The 7,143-nt window shown below is 49.3% G+C and overlaps 1 long non-coding RNA gene across 1 annotated transcript; it reads left to right on the top strand.

The window, feature by feature from the left end:
- Window positions 1–6: 6 nt before the first annotated feature.
- Window positions 7–2,959, top strand: LOC136791873 (uncharacterized). Its single transcript, XR_010834827.1, has 2 exons — window positions 7–540; window positions 2,615–2,959. It is a non-coding gene; the product is annotated as an uncharacterized lncRNA (long non-coding RNA).
- Window positions 2,960–7,143: the final 4,184 nt, after the last annotated feature.

Genomic DNA, 7,143 nt, shown 5'->3' with positions numbered 1-7,143 from the left:
GACGGTCTTATTATTCCCCCATTAGCAGCTGCGTGCTGCCACTTCGCCTGCCCCAAATACATTTACAAACAGTTTCACTTGGGCAAGAAAACCCCCAGGGGAAGTGACACAGGGCAGGAGCAAAGCATTGCTGACGTCCTGCGCTCCCGCTTCCCTCCCCGCCAGCATCCCTCGAGCCGCACCAGGAGCTGGTGAGGACCTTCCCCTGGTGCTGCCTGCGGTGCTGTGGACAGACAAACCTCATCGCACTGCGGCCCAGCAGTCGGCGAGGAGAAATCTCCCTTCCCAGGGACATTTGCCCGCTAATTGTAATGAATTATCAGCTAAAGCAGTTTCATAATGAAGCAATAAGACCCAACAAAGTTGATGTTATCGTAGGATAATTGGCCATGTCAGGCAGCCAGATGCCTCAAGGCAAAAGCGAAAGCTGTTTAACGTACCAAAAAGGTCAATCAGCAGATAACGTCCATTTCCCCTGGATTTATTGCCACCGTATTGGCCATTTCACTGAAGGAGCTTTCAACAATTCCACCCCTCATGGTACGTATATGTACTTGGAGAATGAGCCCTCTTGGTATAGGTCTGTTTTTCTTTTTTATTTAAGGCAAAAACTGCCTTTCTGTGATAACTTCCAAACAGCTGAGATCGTGCCAAGTTCAGGGAAATGCCCAGTGAAATCTGCTGAGGAGAAGCCTCGGTTCATGCGGACACCAGGAGCGTCTCGGCTGGGCTCTCAGACGCAGGCACCTGCTGGAGCCCCAGCTCAGCGATGCAGTCGCAGCCCCTCAGCCCAGCAGAATCTCCCCTCAGGCAATCCCACCCCGTGCCACGCCCCAGCCACCAGCACCCAGCTTTCCCCTGAAACGGGATGCTGAGACCAACCCAGAGTTCATTTTCTGAAGGAATAAAAGATCCTGAAGCTGTTACCCCTGCACTCCGCACTCCCCTGCCCGCTCTGCTGCAGCGCCCTGCTCTCGCTGACAGTATTTGTGATCCACTCACATCCACATCGCGCCGTGGCACTCTCCTCCTTCAGGCTCTAAATTGACGGTAACCACCACCTGACAGCCGCCGGGTAAATAGCTCCTATCTCATGGTCTCCTCCAGCGGGTGGGCAGAGCCAGGGCCGCACTTTGCAATTACATGCTCCAGCACAGAGCGATTCACTTGGAAATAGGAATGCATGAGAAAGAGAGCTGGCACAGCCAAAAACCAGGCTTTGTGTAGTCATACGAGACATCTGATCAGATTAAACAGCTACAACCATTCAGACAAAAGCCATGTTCCCTCCAACCCAGATAACAGGGAGGCTGTTTCACTGAACGCCTGGCTGGCACTTTACAGCAAGGAAAATAAGAGCAATGATATTTTTCCAGGAGGAGCACGAAGCAGGGCAGGACACACTCCCCGGCCAGCTCTACGAAAGGAAGACACCAAGGCAGGGAGAAATGCCCCACAATAGCTGTAGGGAAGGTGGGAGCATGCCCCAGCCTGCTTCAAGGACGTTCCTCTGTATTGAGATCATTATGGACAGACTTGTCCCTCTATAGCACTTAACAGGGATTATTAATAAAATGTGGACATCGCCATTCTCACCTGCAAATAAGGTGGTATCTCTTGGGGAGGTTTATTCACAGGAGCAAAGAGCAAACTCTGAACATCCCTGGGTGCCTTTCCAGTAACCACTGGAGCAGACGTGGATAACACCCCCTGCAGCACCCTCCAGCATCTCCTCCTAAGGCTCCCCACACAACAGGCTGCAGGACAGCTGCTACAGGGCTCCAAAGCCCTCAGCTTCCCCTCCCAGGAAGGGGAGTCATGCCTGCAGATGTCAGGGATTGCCATTTTAAACCGCAGACCAAGGAGAAATCCAGAGGCAGTGATGGGGACAGGGAGGACCTCTCCAAGGCAGCAAGCAAGACCCCGTGCAAGGGAGCTCCACCACCAAGGAACCCTTCCCTAGCTAAAGCCAGTGGAGAGGGCACCCTGGGGAGGAATAACAGAAATGTGGGGACACAAGAAGGCTGCAAACAAAGCAAGTCTCTGGCTCTGCAGTGGTGATTATTTCTCTACCAATTAATTTCAGATTTGGAGAAAAAAACTCTGGTCTGGTCTAGCCCTGTTGGTTTCCTCACGCTGACTTTCTCTTGCCCTCTCCTGGCTGACAGACCCGCACCGCCTGCAGCAATGCAGCGATGGCTCTGCTCAGCCTCCTGCAGCAATCCTGACCCTCCCTTGCACAAATCCTACACAAACTCCCCCTAATAAAACAACCATCCATACCGCCAGCCTGGACAGCCAGCACCAAAGGGCTCACTCCACATGGCCCCCACAAGCTATGCAGGTCAGAAAGACGATTTCTCCCAGCAGGGCGCAGCAGCAGGGCTGTCCCACCAGGAGGCTGGGGGACCCCCTGCGCTTTTCCGTAAGCACAAGCTTTTTTCCTTCCCAGTCTCAGCAAACTTGAGGAATCCAGGAATCCCTCCAGATACAGCAGCACAGAAGCTCTAATTCAGCATGGAAGTTGGATCTTCTAATTGTATTAGGGATTTATACACTGAGTTAGTAAAATACCATATGGCCACTGTAATACAGGCTGTTTTTTCCTTGGCAGGCTGTGTAAGCTGCTAACAGCAGACAAGGTCAGAACACGTCTCCTTATCACCGCTTTATGTTCCGTGTCCTGGTCCAGCTTCTACTGCACGCCATCCAGCAGAGAGACTGGACATATTTGTTAATCTCTTGCCTTCTCCGAGGATTTCCAAGATTTCACAAGATTTGTGCCAGAAGCACAGCACAGAATTGCCTTCAAAACCATTAGTGCGTGCCTGATTTTAAACCTTCATCATACGAGTTGCCCCCCCTCCACGGACCTCAGGGGTGGGATCTGCACAGACTTGGCCCAATAAGAGAAACGGGTCAGAATTGTTCACTCATATAATAAAGTTCTGGCACCTGTTTTGGGGCTCATGGTGGCCACGTGGTCATCCTCACTGAAGGTTGTCAGTGTAGCTACTCCATCACCTCCACAGCAGCAGCACGAAAGCGTGAACATGCGACATTTCAAACCAAACACAGTTCCAGTGCAATTTCCAACCACTGCCAATCAAACCAGACGGAAATCAATAAGGACAGGCTCACCCTCCCCTCCTCATTAGTCACTTCCAGCCTGACATCATCACATCAGCCCAGAAAACAATAAAAACAAGCAACCAGAACAGCAATGCAAACACTGCGTGCTCTTGCTTAGCCCAAGTAAATCTATTAAACAAGTTAAATAAATTAATAGAACAAATAGGCTGGCCCAAGAAAAGGGAAAGGACAGGGAAGGCAGGATGCGTGCTCTCAACCATGCCTCCGAATCTCTCCACCAGCTGCCTTTCAAGCCTACCTCTGCCCACCAGAGCCTACACTGCACGCCCCAGGGTTTTGTCCCCAGCACCAGGAAGGTGAGCACAGCTTCCCACCACAAAGGCAGGTTTCTTGCATAAATGCCTGCCAGTGGCCAGATGTTGTTTTTCAGCTTGGCTTCAGGAGTTGCCACCATTTCACAGGAGCAGAGCCTTGCCCTCCTCTTGAATTAGTCACCTCTGGGTCGTCTCCCTGCTCGGTTTCATGCCCATGACGATGTCCATCTGAAGGGCAGATGTTGTGTGGGAAATTTTCCAGATTTCCAGGGAAGGGAAGGTGACTATTTATTTTTTTCTTAGGAAAGCAATCAAGTTTCAAGGGGGAAAAATAAGTCTGAATGTCTGGTCCAGAAGCAGTTTCTCACAAACACACTTGATGTACAGAAAATAATGACAAAGGCAGGGAGCAACCATTCTGTCACAGCTGCATTACCAGCTCCCAGACGGCCCCCTGTGTTAACTACATACATTCACTTTATGAAATCACCGCAGCAAGCTATAAATGATGCATGAAAATTAAATGAGAGAACTCCAACCAAGGCATGAATCCCTGGCCACATGGCTGGGCTGGGCTTGGGGAGGGCGGCAGAGGGGCAGACAAAGCCGCGGCAGACAGAAAACCCTGCACGTGTGGGAAACCAAAACAACCTCCCCAGCACTCTACTTTCAAAAGCCAAGCTGTGTTTCAGGAGGTGGTTGAAACGGCACCAGTTTGAAAGGCTTAAATACCCCAGAAACAGGGGGAGAATAAGGCTTTACCATCGCCGAAGCCACAAGATGACTTTAGAGTTGAATTCAGGGAGAACTGACTTTAAGGAGAGGCATTTTCCATGGCTAAAGGTTCACTTGGTCATATCAAAACCCCCAGCGCGGCCATGCAGAAACAAAAGGGGTTGACAGAACCCGAGGGCTGCCATGCAGGATCCAGCCTGGGCCATGCTCTGCCCCAGACACTGCCTGGTGAAGTCTTAAAGTGCATGGGCTTAGTCTGTGCCCCACCACTCCTCCTGCTCCTTCTTCAGGACAGCCACAGGCATTTCTGCTACAGTGCTGCACATAAGAGCACGAATGCGGGACATTTCTGGAGGACTGCCATCCTAACATGTTCATTGCTGCCCGGCTATTAGAAATAACCTGGACTTTTAGGGCAACTCATCCAAAAGTAAGGGTTACACCTTGAATTGAAACTAAGAAGTCTCTTAGCAGGGCCGCCAGCCCAACAGCAAAGCAACTGTCCGCACCAGGACTGAGAACCCTTGGCTTTTCAGAAGCAGGACTTGCAACTGGAATGGAGGTCAGAAGGAGAGATATCAAGAGCTGCTCTTTCAGGGTTGGTGTTCGGTGTTGATGTGCAAATGGCTGGTGGGCAACGCTTCCTCTTCAGAGACCAAGCAAAAGAGCCTCACTCCAGATCAAGATGCTCACGCTTGCTCTGAAAGCTCAGAAACTCCACAGCCAGCACCGTTGCTGGCTGTGGAAGGACAACAGCAAGATATTGGAGCTGCAAACACTTTGCAGACACAGGACTTGAGATGTTTGCACAGGGGGCAGAAAGCTGACAATCTGAATCTTACCAACAAGAGCCTGGGGCTCCTCACACAAGCACAGCTCCGAAAGAAGCCCACAGGCTGTTCTCCCATAACATCTGTAGAGCTAAATTGTTTTAATTGCTCTAGTTGAAATAGCCAAACCTTAGACCCTAATCTGGCTGCTCGGCTGAAAATTATCCAAATGAAAGAAACCAGCTGGGACAGAGCTTATCAGACAGGAGCAAGACAGTTCTCAGCCTACAGCCCAACCCCTGTCCACTTCCGAAACTCCTCGCCCTGTGGCCATAATGAAGTCCTAAAACACCCTGCCCCAGCACCACCTTTTCAAGGGTAACATTTGATTTATTTCCTCAAACCCACACAGCCACACATCTGCCTGGACAGCCTACAGCGGGATGGCTGGCGATGGATCCGTGCCTTGTCCAGCCAAGGGGTGCAGGAGGGCAAATCCCATATCTCCCCAGATGCACAACCCGTGCCTGGAACAAGCAGGCCCTGTGCTCAGCTGGATTTCTAGAAAATGTCATAACACAAACAATAACTACCCATCATCATAATTTAAGATTCCTGCTGACAGCGTAACATGGGTCGCAGCCAAGCATTCACAGACAAAGTTTTGGTGCCTGGAGTTACACAGCCAAATAAAGAACCGGACTGTCAGGGTGCTACCCATGTTGCCTCCCATCAACAACAGGAGCTGTCTGTTAAGAGAAGACAAAACATGACAAGAAAATGTGTGCACATCCAAACCAGGAGGCTGCTCATTTAGATGCCAAGATACTGACGTAGGTACCAGCTTTAAAAATTCCTCAGCCTTTTTGTTCCATAGATGAAATAAACCAGCTGCATCCAAAATGGTCATGCACACTTGACACACGAGAGGACAGCTGCACGTATATGCTACAGACAGGGGGGAATAATAAAAAAAAAACACAGGTGGATATTAGGTGGGGCTTTTTTCTTTGTTTATTTGTTTTTGTCAATCATATTTCTATAGAAAGTACGTTCTTATGAAAAAAGCATTTAGCAACTATCTAGTATCATTTTCTTAAGCCAAAAAATATTTAATTTTCTTTAAGGACTCCAGGAAATTAACATACAAATTATTTAAAAAATAACCGGTAGCCAAAATCAGCAAAAAAGTTTGACTTTGTAACTTAGAGGTTTCCATGACAAGCAGAGAATAAATTCTCGCCCAACTCTAATTCACAGAGAAGGAATAACGATTAATGAAACGGAGAGCTTTCTGACTGCTTTCCTGTTACTCCGCAAAATGTGCTGAGCAGAAAAAAAAGCAACCCAAAATCACAAACCAGAATCTCATATTGAGAAGTATATTAAAAACAGGCAGACAGATACGTGCCAGCTTTATTTTTTTCTCCCTTCAAAAATGATTTTTTCGCTTCCTTGAGCTTTCAAAATGCTCTTTTGCCCCTTTCTCAGTCCCCAGCTAACAGACACGGTTACATCAGTGACACCGGCCACACCGCAACCCCTGATCCAGCACATTTGATCTCACGTTTGATTTCACACATCCCGACATACGAATGGCTGCAGACAGTGCAGTTTCCCTTTCAAAAAATGTTTTTATCGAGTGTAACGCGGCTCTAAGAAGAAAAGACGTGCCACATTTTCCTGGATCATCAGAAGGGAAGCACTCAGCAACACAAGTGCTGCTGGTGCTTTGCCTCCTTTCCCCAGCCCACGCCTGAGCGCTGGGCTTTGCTGTCCAGAGAGCCACTGCCCCAGCCCTCCCCAGCCCAGCTGGCCAGGTTTCTGGTTTTTGGAAGCTATCATGGAATCAGCTGAGTATGATTTCTGAAACAGCCTTTTGATGTGAGAAATGATCTTGGGGGCCTTTTCCAACCTCAATGATTCTTTGATTATTACATTATTATTATAACTTATGGCACCTCTACTAACACTGCCATGTTGGTCACTACGAAGGTTTTACAGCAATCCATCCACAGGACAGCACACAACACTAACTCTGCTGAGACCTGGGCTGTCCTGGGACTCATCCTCCACTCCCAGTACCTGTGCAGAGAGCCATGCATCCCAGCTGCGTTTCTGAAGTTAATTTTGAAAGATGTTCAGGAAAGGGACACTGTAGGTGCACCCACATCTGCACAGATCTGTTGACAAGCACTGCAGTGCCCCCCCCCCCCCCCCCCCCCACCTAT

The sequence above is a fragment of the Anser cygnoides genome, chromosome 13 (assembly GCF_040182565.1).
Source record: "Anser cygnoides isolate HZ-2024a breed goose chromosome 13, Taihu_goose_T2T_genome, whole genome shotgun sequence".
Taxonomy (NCBI): domain Eukaryota; kingdom Metazoa; phylum Chordata; class Aves; order Anseriformes; family Anatidae; genus Anser; species Anser cygnoides.
The sequence above is the reverse complement of the archived record's forward strand: the minus strand, read 5'-3'. Positions and strand labels throughout refer to the sequence as shown.